Source organism: Cimex lectularius, unplaced genomic scaffold (assembly GCF_000648675.2).
Source record: "Cimex lectularius strain Harlan isolate CLEC.00 unplaced genomic scaffold, Clec_2.1 scaffold89, whole genome shotgun sequence".
In the NCBI taxonomy this organism is placed as follows: Eukaryota; Metazoa; Arthropoda; class Insecta; order Hemiptera; family Cimicidae; genus Cimex; species Cimex lectularius.
The window spans coordinates 999,472-1,012,549 of NW_019392722.1; the positions used below are offsets into that span (position 1 = coordinate 999,472).

At 34.0% G+C, this 13,078-nt stretch overlaps 1 protein-coding gene across 5 annotated transcripts in view; it reads left to right on the forward strand.

The window, feature by feature from the left end:
* LOC106663643 overlaps positions 1-13,078 on the forward strand; it is a 303,217-nt gene that overhangs the window by 180,256 nt on the left and 109,883 nt on the right. The window lies entirely within an intron of this gene.

Below are 13,078 nucleotides of genomic sequence, written 5' to 3' on the forward strand. Positions count from 1 at the left end.
GAGTGAAAGCTCGTCCTAATGGGTTTTTTTGAGGTTCGCGTCCTCCTTGGTAATACCCGGGTAATCCTGTTTCTAATTTCCAGGATTCGATCACGTTGACAAATCCGAACGCACTTGTTAACCTAACGTGTGTGGGTGGACAGGTGGAATTCACTATTTCGTCACGACAGTCTTTCCGTATTAATCTACAATGTGAAATCATTTTGTAATTATTGATCGCGGATAATAATAAGAAGGATTTCAATTCATTAGCTCCATAGTTTAAATCATAAATATGAATTTTCACATAATCGCAATTAATAATGTTTTTAAATAGAACATTACTGGTTCCTCAGTGCCTTAACATCACAACATAATGCGGAAATAATGAAGGAAACATTAGGTAAAATGTTATCTTAGTTTTTCAAATTTATTTTAATGTATGCTTGAATTTGTGAAGACTGATGTTGGGCTTTTTTTTTAATACTGATAAGTGTAGGCAGATTGCTAAATATACAAAAAATACTACTACAGTAAAATCATCGATGTTTCATCTTTTTGTTAGACAATCGTTGTTGTTTTTTTAACTACGATAATATATTTGACGCGATGATAAAATATTTGAAAAGAATAAATGTCAGTCAAAATCTTGTTTACAAATTTCTTAAACACCTTGGTTTTTCTATTTCAATTTTTCTAAACAATTTCAATAGTTAACTCCTTTCATCGTTTACAACACTCTCTCAGTCATTCTCTATCAGTTAATCTATTCTTCTTTTTTCTGGATCTCCCCCTCTCTCTTTCTTTCTTTCTCACATTCTCTCTTTCTCCCCCTCTTACTCTCTCCTTTTTCTAACTTACTCAATCACTCAATTCGAGTAGTAGTAGTATTCAATTACCACCCACTAACTCATTCACTCTCTCTCTTTTTCTATCTATTAGTTTGTACCTATCTCTTTTATCGATTCTGTTTATCTGTCTATCTCTCTTTCTCTCATTCCCTCCCTCCCTCTATTCCTATTTCTTCTCTCTCACTCTCGCTTACTCTCTCTCTCTCCTCTCCTCTCTCCTCTCTCCTCTCCTCTCCTCTCCTCTCCTCTCCTCTCCTCTCCTCNACCACTCCTCTCCTTCTCCTCCTCTTCTACCATTTACTTAAACACTCAAATTTTATAGACTCTATCTGTTCGTCTGTCTATCTGAGTTCTGTATCTATTTCTCTCTCTTACTCTCTCTCTCTCTTTCTCTCGCTTTTCTCTCTCATGTGGGAAATCGTAAAAATAGGGAAAACGCTCCCTTCCGGCTTTTTCTTAATTTCTAATATCGGGACATTTTACATTTTTTAATAGTTTCAGTTTATGTTTATTTATGAAATGTTTATTCAGCCTGGTCCAAGCCATTAGGACGTGAAAAATGCATCAGATGTCAACAAATGTGAAAAATTACGAAAATAGGGAAAACGCTCGCTTTCGGCTTTTTCGTATTTTCTAATATCCGGACTTTTTTACATTTGTTAGAGTTAGAAGAGAAGTTGAAAAGTACGCATCTGGTATAATGGCTAATCATGCATTCTTCTCATAAAGTGTACATCATTAAAGAAAAATTACGATGAAAATGAAACTTCATTCAATTATGCCCTATTGTTCGAAATGCTTTCCTGATGTATTAGTTAAGCGCGAACTTAGAGCAACCGACGTGACTGCACGGAGGATGTCTTCCCTTCTTTCCCTCATGTCATTCCACGTGATTTCAGTTTTCTCTACAAGCTGTTGCCTCGTTCCGATTGGTGTGCAGTAAGCTACACATTTCGGAGTTCTCCATATGTAAAAGTCTAGTGGGGTCAAATCAGGTCTCCTCGCTGGACATGCCACGAGAAGAATGTATGTAATTTTTGTTACCAAATAATAAATAATTTAAAAAAAATGATATGTATGTGTACGATGTTCTTGGGTTCCTGCTATCCTTGGGTTCCATCTCACGTTTTTCAACCTTGCAAAGTAGATTTAACTAAGAAAGTTGTAAAAAATGTAAAAGTGAGTATGTCCTTGGAATACTTATAAAATAAAGCAACTTTGGCCAAGTCCCCAAAACGTTTGATCGAAAAGTCATTGCACGAGCCACAATTGCGTATTTACAAGAAACATGGCATTTGCCATTTGTTATTTTTTGAGCGGCTACAGTGTGTTCGGAAGCGCGAATTTTTCAACGTAAATGTTGTTTTAACCGGACTTTATCAATGAATAGTAAGAAAGTACGGGTTCTTATTTCTTATACTGTATATGAGACTAAGTTAATGGTGGGTGTTGGTGTGCGACGACCTGAATTGGGTCCGTCTACACTCGCGGGTTATTTAATGTTAATCCATCACGTTTCGGCTTTGCACGATCTACAGTGAAAAATTGTAAAATGACATAAAAACATATAGAAGTTTTAATGACGATATATATATTGAACTCGATTGCATAATTTTGTTACATTTTAACAGATTATATTAAATCTCTTTTGCAAATAGTTACTTCTTTTCCGACAAATTGCATTTTTAAATATCCTTTTATTTTAGTTCTTCTGTTACAATTAAATCCAAGGGAGATAAAAAAAAATCCGAGGTAACGAGATCTTCCTCAGAAATCCATGACTGTGAAACAGCGAGTGCGAGAGAGGTGTCGGATTTCAGCCTCACCTGTTGATCTGCATCTCTCTGATGCAATAGGAAGTAGTTAACCCCAAGGGCATTACAATACGCGTCCAACAAAACAATACAGCTCCTTGTCATCATGACGGTTCTATGTTATTGATTGGAAACGTTTCCGACTGTGAATCCTTTTCCTTTTCTCCGTCACGTCGCAATGAAACTTTTACTCTCTAACGGACCGGGATTTAGATTTGCGTCGATGTTGACTCGTCACAGAAGGTAGGTTTCATCCACTATATTTCGTGGTCCGATTGACCAAATAACTTCTTCCGATTAATTAATTTTTACACAGTATTTGAAAAATGACAAAAAGGAGGGTAAATTGGAAAGGTGGGATGAGATGGGAAGTTGGTGTCTGAGTGGATCAAAGTCGCGATAGCTCAATTGATAGAGCAGCGGCATATTTAGCCGAAATACGTGGGTTCGAATCCCGCTCGTGCACTTGTTCATTTCAACCAATACATAAAGGTTAATTAATTGAAAGAAATTATGTTTTATGACTTTTGGAGAACCATAAAACTAGTAGCAAATGTGAAAATGTCAACTTGATAAAATTGATGATGTTTGCAGTTGTTGAAAACCCTAAAAAGATACGAAAAATAATTTCACATTTACGTTTTCGACTAGGTTTGTTAAAAACTATAACTAACAAGATTTAAATTATCCGTTTTTATTGAAATTAAATAAATATTCTGGATTTAAAAAAATTGCCTTAATTTGTTATCAATTTCCAATCTGTTACACAAGGAACATAAATACATCCTTTGTTGATACTTTATTTATTGGGTTGTTTATTTACATTCAACAATTTACGTAGGATTTCTTTATAAAACTGATGATGCTTTGATTGGTGGGCTGCCAGAAGAAATTTGCTGTTTATAAATTTGTTTAACTTTTATGTAATAGTCAACAATGGTTTGTAACAGCCACCAATAGGATCATAAGTCAGATGAGACACTTTCAACAATTCAAATTTGGCGTCACATTTTGGACTTCTAAGCATTTTTTTTTAAAGACTTGCTCGTTTTTAAAGACAGAAGAGTACACTAATAATAGATTAATTAAGGTTTTCAGTTGAGATAAAAAAGTCAATGGCACGAACGGGATTCGAACCCACGATCTTCGGCTTGATACGCCGCTGCTCTACCACTTGAGCTATCGTGACTTCGATCCAATCGGACACTAACTTCTCATCTCAATCTCGCCTTTTGAATTTTCCCTCCTTTTTGCCATTTTTCATTTGTCGCCGAGAATCAAATTGATGACACGACATTTGAAAAATGGCAAAAAGGAGGGAAAATTCAAAAGGTGAGGTTGAGTTGGGAAGTTAGTGTCCGAGTGGATCGAGCACGATAGCTCAAGTGGTAGAGCAGCGGCGTATCTAGCCGAAGATCGTGGGTTCGAATCCCGCTCGTGCCATTGACTTTTTTTATCTCAACTGAAAACCTTAATTAATTGGTTAATAATAATTTGTCAAGCGGACCACGAAACTAGTGAACTAATAATAGAGTGCACCAATCCACCACCAACGCACCACTAACGGAATCTAGGGCAGATGCTCAATGGACGATAATCAACCATCTAAGAACGAAAAATAATAAAACGCTAATTAACCAAAATGATGTATGTGTCATTAACTGACTCTCCTTAGCAATAATTACTTTTAATTTATTTAAATAAATTTATGGCAATTTGTGACTAATCGTTGGGCCTTTTTGTTCAGAGCATAAGAAGTAATAATTTATTCATTAATTATTACTTTCTGTGTTAATTTTCAGAGACTCATTTTAGTTTAGACCCCTTTGGGTTTTGTTTTGTATAAGCCCATTGTTATTAGTTGATCACCACGGTTTATTTTTGGTGTCAAAATGTTATTAACTTTATTTATTATATATTATATTATTATATATTATATTATTATATATTATTGTATGGGGACACTACTGACTAAGAATAAACAATCTTTTCTTCTTACATAATAACGAATATGGTAAAGGAAAGGTGGCAGTGTCAGAAAAAGTGTCGTTTGTTAAGTGTCTGTTTTTTACTCGTTTCTGTGGATCTAATGTTAGTGTTTTGTCAAATATAAGTCCTGAATAGTTAAATTGTCGTATTGAGTTTCATTGTATTTGCTAGGACAAGTCTCGGTGAAAAGCGAGGTACACACCCGATTCAATGCTATGCGACACTACCCGATGCTACCCGACGCAAATCCAAAGTCCATTTTTCCATAAGATTGTATTACCCCCGTGCACACCTACCCGATGCTATGCTATGCTACCCTACTCTTCGCTATGCGATCCCCACTGTACAGATTTTAGTCGGGTCGCATCGAGTACAGTCGAAGACAAAAGAACCGGACACTCATATTTTTTATTTCAAACTATATGTATTATTGTCGTTGTATTAATTACAACAGACGCATTTTAATATAAACCAAATTACCCGAGATCAAAAATTTGTTAGTTTTTATTTAAAAAAAAAAATAATAACAATAATAATAATTTTAATGGTTTGGTAGAAATTTGATCAATCGGAATACCATTTTTTGATATAATGAATTTTTTGATATAACAACCAATTTATTACATCGTTGTGCCCATAAAATTTAACTAACTATTTATTACATGGTTGTGCTCATAAAATTTAACTAACAATTCATTTCATGGTTTTGCTCATAAAATTACACCATTTTCGTCGAGTAGCGTCAGAACAGTACACTCATATTTTTTGTAGTTCATTTCAAACTAAGTATATGTAATTTTGTCGTTATATTAATTACAAAATTCTTATTTTAATGTAAACCAAATTAACCGAGATCAAAAATTCATGAGTTTTTTCAATTAATTTTACTGGTTTGGTAGAAACTTGATAAAAAAAACCCAGAATATCATGTATTGATAGAATGAATTTAACTAACAATTTATTGCACGGTTTTGCTCATAAAATTTAACTAACAATTCATTTCATGGTTTTGCTCATAAAATTACACCATTTTCGTCGAGTAGCGTCAGAACAGTACACTCATATTTTTTGTAGTTCATTTCAAACTAAGTATATGTAATTTTGTCGTTATATTAATTACAGCATACTTATTTTAATGTAAACCAAATTAAACGAGATCAAAAATTTTTCTAAAAATTATTTAATTATGATGGTTAGGCAGAAAATTTATCAAAACACCGGAATAACTTTACTTAAAACAATTAATTTTAGCAATTTATTACATAGCTGTGCTCATAAAATTTAACTAACAATTTGTTACAAGGTTTTGCTCAAAATAGTGCATTAAGAACAAAAGAGGCGTTGCGATTGTGATAGAGATTTGTGATATACGCTGTGTGACTACGTGGCGTGCGCTTTACGCCGAATAGATGATCACACCCTACCAAAACGTGACATGGCGTCGGGTAGCATCGGGTAGCTTTGCATCGGGTGTGTTCCAGCTCAAAAGTGATATGTTGTAACTTTGAGGGGAGATACACCAATATAGTTTTTTTTTTGTTTAGAGTCTGTGTTTGTACTTTCATTTGTGTGTGTGTAAATTATATAAACATATTAATCACATTTATATTTATGAATAAAAAAAACCCTTTAATATTCGAATAAAGTTAATTGTTTAACTACCTTTTAGTATGAAGTAGAAATAAGAAGAACGTTCTTACTCGGATATATCAACAGACAAAAACAATCAAATAAATAAACGCCGAGATGAAGTAGGATTATGCAAATGTTTAACCAGGGAGGACGTAAAAAAAAAGAAATCGAATGCTAAAATTGAAGGTAAGATTCGAATAAGTGTGCTGGCTTGCTCGGTGAGGAGGTCAGGATAACGAGGAGGCTCCTCCTTCCAGTCGGCCTTGAGCCTGTACCACAAGAGCAATTATGTTATTTTTGTCCTTATTAAAAGACTTTCTTAACTCCTAAGCCCTACGGTTATAATCGCCGGTAATCACAGACTAAATGTCATCACCGGCGAGGGGCTTTATTGATGTATAAATAACGGCTCGGAGCGGGTTAAATCTCTTTATACGTTTATTGGCAGCGAGATTACAGGAGGTATTACTGCCGGGGATCCACCAGGATCGCCATTAAGACAAAGCTCGCTTAGCTTACTGTTTAGATGCCTAAGTTAATTGCCAGCTTCTAAGAGATGGCCTGGTTTACGATGTCAAAATGTCACGAATGTTTGGAAAACTTCGAAATATTTACTTTCAACTTTTTTAAATGGTTTGGACGACCCTGATCATTCTGGTTAACGTTAAACCACCGTGAAATACGTAAGATAATGGTTTCCACATTTGCAATCAATATACAAGTGAAGAAAAATTGATTCTTTCTACGAAATATCCCTGCAGATTAGATTAAAATAACTCCTGTTTAAAATTTAGTTTTCACAAATTTATCCTGTAGTTAGTAGTATAATAAAAAAGAGTTTTATAAACTTAAAGAGGCAACATATTTAGAATCGGTTTTATGAATATACAATAATTTAGCATACTGAACGGAAATAAAAATGCCTAGGTTTGTCCATAATTGGAAATGTTTACTTTCAAATTTCATATGATGATCTTCCATCATAATTTGGACAACTGATCCATCTAGTATTGTTGCTCCATCGTGAGATATTTAACATGATAGAATCAAATTAATATGGAAAATGACGATACGTTCCTTTTGTTTTCATCGGCCGTGTTGTTTCCCTTTTTTCTTGCAAATTTTTCGTCGAGGAGTCTGCCAGGAAAAATCCCTATGTTTCGCTCGTCTTGCGAGCCTTCTTCAGGTACAACGAAGTTATCAAAATACATTCAGGTCCAATAGTGAATGCATTCTTTTATCATCAAGGTGATGAAAATAGTAATCATGGATATTTTTTAGGCAGTATACATGCGAGACTGTAGCTTTTTAAACGTATGAGAAAATATGCAGCCTAACCTAACCTGTTCCTAGCCTAAAGTAACCCAATCCTACCTAATTTAACCAAACCCACCTTGATCCCAACCCTATCGCTACCTACCCTAACCTAACCCAACGCATCCTAACCTTACTTTACGCTAATTCTACTTAACCTAACCAGTCTCAACTTAACTTAACAAAACCCACGAGTCGTTCTTGCTATTTCTAGCCCTAAAACATTTATTATAAATGTATATATTCTGTCATATTCAGCTTGAATAATTTATAAAAATTTGGGAATCAAACGCAAAACCTCTAAATCCCAAAACATAACCCTTTGTCGCATCATTCTACCTCCAATATATGATAATTTCATCAATTCATCACCTTTTCTACTGAAGGCTTCAACCAAAATCTTAAGGTCTATGTCGACAAACGACTGAACTGCAATCTCCATACACGGCTTAAAAGAAAATAACTGAACACCCGACTCGAGGGAGAGGGAGAGAGAGAGAGAGAGAGAGAGAGAGAGAGAGAGAGAGAGAGAGTGAGAGAGAGTGTGAGAGAGAAAGAGGGAGAACAATAATGGAGAAAAAGACAGATGAGAGTGAAAAAGAGTTAGTGAATGAGAGGCAGAGAGAGATTAATGGATGGGGTTTTCTTTCTAGTCACAATGATCGCACCTCTCTTTCATAAAATTTACACCATGATAGAGAGAAAGGGAGAAAATAGAAATTTGGGTCTCTATGAAGACTAAAACAACATTTTTGTGATTTTAGTCTAAATGAACAAAAAAATTAATTTGATGTATTGGATCTTCTTGAGGTCATGACCTCAAGAAGATCCAATACATCAATTTAAACTACGGAGGTCGATCAATATCAACTAGAAAAAAATTAATATTTCAGGAAAGAGTCAGGATTGAAACCTCGTTTTGACAGTTTTATTTAGTGAATCCACCATGGCAGTCTTGACAATTTAACCCTGTAAAACCCGTGTACATCTCCTCTCATGTCAGAACTATATAATCATGAAATTGACCCTTTAACTTTTCGCCCTTTAGACAGCACATATTTTAAAACAGATATTGTATGTGTTTGTGCGATTTTTGTATGTGTGAGTACTGCCGATAACTTTATACTTAACCAATTCACTAGTATCGTGGTCCGCTTGAACAATTAATATATTACAATTAATTAAGGTTTTCAGTTGAGATAAAAAAGTCAATGGCACGAGCGGGATTCGAACCCACGATCTTCGACTTGATACGCCGCTGCTGTACCACTTGAGCTATCGTGACTTCAATCCACTCGGACACTAACTTCCCATCTGAACCCCACCTTTTGAATTTTCCCTCTTTTTTGCCATTTTTCAAATATCGTGTAATCAATTTGATTCTCGGTGACGAATGAAATGGCTCTAGTGAAGGTATATTTCATTTTAAACTTATTAAATTCACTAGTTTCGTGGTCCGCTTGACCAATTAATATATTACAATTAATTAAGGTTTTCAGTTGAGATTAAAAAAATTGTCAAAAAGGAGGGAAAATTCAAAAGGTGTGGTTGAGATGGGAAGATGATGTCCGAGTGGATCGAGGTCACGATAGCTCAAGTGGTGGAGCAGCGGCGTATCAAGCCGAAGATCGTGGGTTCGAATCCCGCTCGTGCCATTGACTTTTTTATCTCAACTGACAACCTTAATTAATTGTAATTTATACTTAACCCTTAAACGTATACAAGTTATTTATAAGACGTTTATTTAAAAGGTCGTAGATTGTACAAACAAACATGTACACATAAAATATCACAGATTTAAACATAAAAACTAGTCGTTAATTGAACGAAACATATGAAGCGTGTTAAAAAAACAAAACAATGCCGATAAAGAACAAACAATTGAAAGTTGTTGGGAAAGAGAGCGTGAAATGCTGCCTAAGACGAAAAGAAAAGCACTATTAGAAAAGGCTTGTAATATATTATCGACCTTTTGTAACAATAAAGAACAAACAAAACATGTAAACACAGGCCAGTAAATGTTTCCCTACGAACAAATCATACAGATTTTTTTTCGGTAAACAAAAATAAAGGACGAACTGGTAATACATTATCTAATATCAGCCTGGCTATTTGCATAATTCTACTTCATCCGTATGATAGTTGATTATTTGTAGATAATAACAGGCTAACTTGGTTGGCATAAAGAAAATTGGTCTCTGTAACATCCCGGAGCTGAAATAATTGTTCTTCACCAGAATGGTACCGTTGAAAATATAATGTTTTGTGATAAGTTAAGATCATAATCAACGAATTAGTAGGTAATAATCAATTTAACTTATATATAGAGGTGGATGTTTAAAAAAATCATTTTCGTCTTTCATACCGGGCTCGATTTATATTAAAGATTTATTAACAAACATTAAGTCTGTTATTATTTTTTATTATTAGTTTGAAAATATATTTGAGTGTATTTGACTTTTAAATATGCAATGAGTAATATAATTTCAAGTTTTCAAAACTAGCAAAATTTTGGAATAGGATAAACAAATGTTAAGCGAAAGCATAATTAACACTTTAGCCAAAGTCCAATTTTTACCTTGACCTTTACCTGGCCTTAAACACAAAGTTCCGACATAATAAACGGTTTCGAATATAATCGGCCAGGGAAGGATTTGGTCACACTGGGATAGGTGCAATAAAGAAATTAAATTATTTAGCACATAGACATGAAGGAGAAATGAATTATAGTCATAAAAGAACCTCAAGGTAAAGCTAAACAGCAATCAGAGAAATTATTTCATCAAGTATTTACTACAGGGGAGCAAAAAAAAAATTGCTCAGCCGAGTTGATCCCCGAGTTGTGCAATTTGCTTTTGAAGTCGGGCCGAATCGATACGATCTCGATTAGAGAAAGAGAAAGAAAAAAAGAGTGAGAGAGAGTGGGTGAGAGAGAAAGAGAAAGAGAGAGAGAGAGTGAGTGGGTGAGNGAGAGAGAGAGAGAGAGAGAGAGAGAGAGAGAGAGAGAGAGAGAGACGCTATTAGCCGCTTCAAACGAGTTGCTCAATATGTAAATGCCACATTGTGGAATATCCTAGGAACCGGTACCGTTACATTTAAAAGGAAAAACGATGAACAGACCTGGTTTGCACAGTTCAAGAGATGGAATCTATATATCGATGTATCGGTTTCAAGATATATCGAAAAGGAAATATTGTCTTCACCGATATATCTTGAAAAATATATCGATAAATAGATTAAGGTTATAAGCCTTTCGAGCATGTTTTACAAGTTGCCACTTCTTTTCCTTTTTCCGGTGCATTAAAATATTTCCAAATGATATAATGATTCCACTTTTTTGACTTTTTCCCGGGGACGGTGTCATCATAAAAATATATTTGAAAATTGTGCGCAGAAACGTAGATACAGATGACGATGCCGTCGCAGAAGGCAGAATGATCAGTTAGGTTGACCCATGTTTTTTTTTTTTTTTTTCAAATAGGGCGGTACAGCATGAACCCATGAAAAAGCATTTTAATGCAAAAGTTTTAAAATTTTGAAGTTTATATATTAAATGATGGTTGAACTGTCAAAGGTTTAGTTATTTTATTTAAAGTCGAACAAAAAAAATTACTTTTCAATTAATTAAGTTGATATAAAATTAAATTATTAAATTAAATTTTATTCTTTTTTAGTTAAATTATTAATTAATTGAAAATAATTTATTTGGTCAAGTGGATCAGGAAACCTAATAAAATGAAAAAAAATTACTTTACTTAGCAACTTATATTTAAGTTTGTAGAAGGTTGAATAACAAAGTTGTATAGATCCGGTTTCAATAATAAACGGATTTATTTAATAGATTAGGTCTATAAAAATAATATGGGTTTGTAAATTAAATCTTTAGGATTTTTTTGTTGGTAAATTCAATAAAATTTCAACCCCTTGCAAACAAATTTAATCATCCGTATATGAACTATTTTGTTCCACTACTTGTTGCCATGTTCTATGTAAATTTGAAATTTCATCCACCCCGAACTCACCAGGTTTTTGAACGATGAACTCCTAGGAATATTTTCTGCAGTCCGCAAATAACTTTTTTCTCATTAATACAATTTTGCAGGGCCCTGATTCATTTCAATTATGTGCAGTATACATAAAATTTAACGGTTATTAAATCCATTATATTTCGTTGTACGATTGACCAAATAACTTCTTTCGATTAATTAATCTTTATGTAAGGTATTGGTTGAAATGAAAAAGTAGTGTCACGGGCGGGATTCGAACCCACGACCTTCGGCTAAATCCGCCGCTGCTCTACCACTTGAGCTTTCGTGACTTCGATCCACTCGGACACCAACTTCCCATTTCACCCTACCTTTCGAATTTTCCGTCCATTGAACTTTGACGGTTATGTTGGACGGAAGAACTTCTAATTTAACCATATGCGCAGAATGAATCGGGAAGGTATCCGGTTTTTGTTGACTATTATCCGGAGCTGTTAAGGGTGCTGAGTTCCCCCAAGAATTTTCCCTTCTTCCGTAGTTATCAGTATTTTTAAAAATGGTTAGTTTATATTGCTTTTTAGGGCGGAATAGCTGATGAAATAGTCCGATAATCGTTCTGAGTCAAGATGTGAATATTTCATATACCCACCTGCTCTCAGATTCGTATATCCGCTCATATGAAATATGTTAAAAGTCTCAGCGATATCTCGGGTCAGTGAATGTGAATTTGTTGATTTGAGACTAAAGCTTGAATTTGGTCAAGGTTGTACCGAGCAAACTTCTTACCGACGTTGCTTTATTCTAAACCGTCATCACCATGCACATCGCAAATTTTCCTAGCAGTTCAACCTGCGGTTTTCATTTTTCTAAATTTTACTATGTATATGACGAAAAAACATTATTTTTCTCTTCATTTTAAATTTGCAAAAATGTCAAATTTCTAACGAAACTGACGAATAAAAACTAACCTCTTTTTGTTGGGTGTAAATAAATAAAGTTTAGTAAAGTGTGTCAAAACACAGGAGGAATAAATTCAATTTTTTTCAATCAAAAACTCAACGGATTTATTTTAGAATCCAATATTTATTATGACTTTTATAACTTTGATTTTGTGCAACGTGTAAATTTGATAACTAAAGATAAAGGGGCATTATCTTTTTGGTATTATGGTTTGGTACCTTATGAACAAGATCCTAGAATAAAATATTGATTGCAACAATTTGTAAAGTACAAAAACAATTCTGACATTATTTGGCATGTGATAAAACGTTGCAAATTGTTAGACCTAAAAAATCCTGATTTGATCTGACAATTAGGACCTTAAAAATAAAGAGGAATACAATCTACATTTTGTAGCCAACATGTTTTTTTTCCAAAATTTTCTCAAAAATAGTTTTCAATCTAAACTTCTATTAAAAAAAAACAACAACAGGTAAAATAGGTTTAAAAGGCAATAAAATGATATAATATTAATGCAAGTAAATATATCATTATATATGTACATCAATGTATC